The sequence below is a fragment of the Apium graveolens genome, unplaced genomic scaffold (genome assembly GCF_009905375.1).
Source record: "Apium graveolens cultivar Ventura unplaced genomic scaffold, ASM990537v1 ctg5691, whole genome shotgun sequence".
Classification (NCBI taxonomy): domain Eukaryota; kingdom Viridiplantae; phylum Streptophyta; class Magnoliopsida; order Apiales; family Apiaceae; genus Apium; species Apium graveolens.
Genome location: NW_027419059.1, coordinates 56930 through 57611, shown reverse-complemented (window position 1 = coordinate 57611; position 682 = coordinate 56930).

Genomic DNA, 682 nt, shown 5'->3' with positions numbered 1-682 from the left:
AAGCCTTTACATCTCTTGTCAAGAGCCAAAAAATAGAATTCCAAACCCCGGTAGACTCACATAAGCATCTTTAAATGTAGAATTCTATAGCTTTGGGAGCCATCATGGGCACAATCAACATACCACTACCTTCGCTACCTGAACAGGTTAGGCCTGAAATACCTACTCCCCTTCTCATGCCTGCCAAAAAGACTAAGAGGGAGATAGAGGCTAGGCTAGCACAATCAAGATCATCTACTCAACATGTCCAAGGTGCTGAAAAGAGCTTAAGTCAAGAAGCTGATATTGGAATGGAGAGACTTTTTAAAGCAGCTGAGGGTCCCAGTCTTAGCAGGGAATTTGATGAATTGCTTAAGGCACTCAGGGCTTCTCTCGATGACAATTTCGTCACCTACAAGAAAGCCTTGGATAGGATAATAAACTCAATAAGGGTGATCTTGGTGAACAGAGACAACTTCAAGGAAAGAAGGATAGTTGTGTCCCTCAACTGTCTTATCTTTAGGAGGGCATCTGAGTTAGATATTCTGATAAACAAACTCAGAGTAGTGATTCATGAAGACACTCTCTTGCTAACAGAATTGAAGAATGAACAAGTGGCTGCTTTCCCAGAAGCTTATCTACAGCCTAGCAAGGGAGTGGCATACATCTGTCCTACTACCAAACTGTTAGTCCCTTAACAATA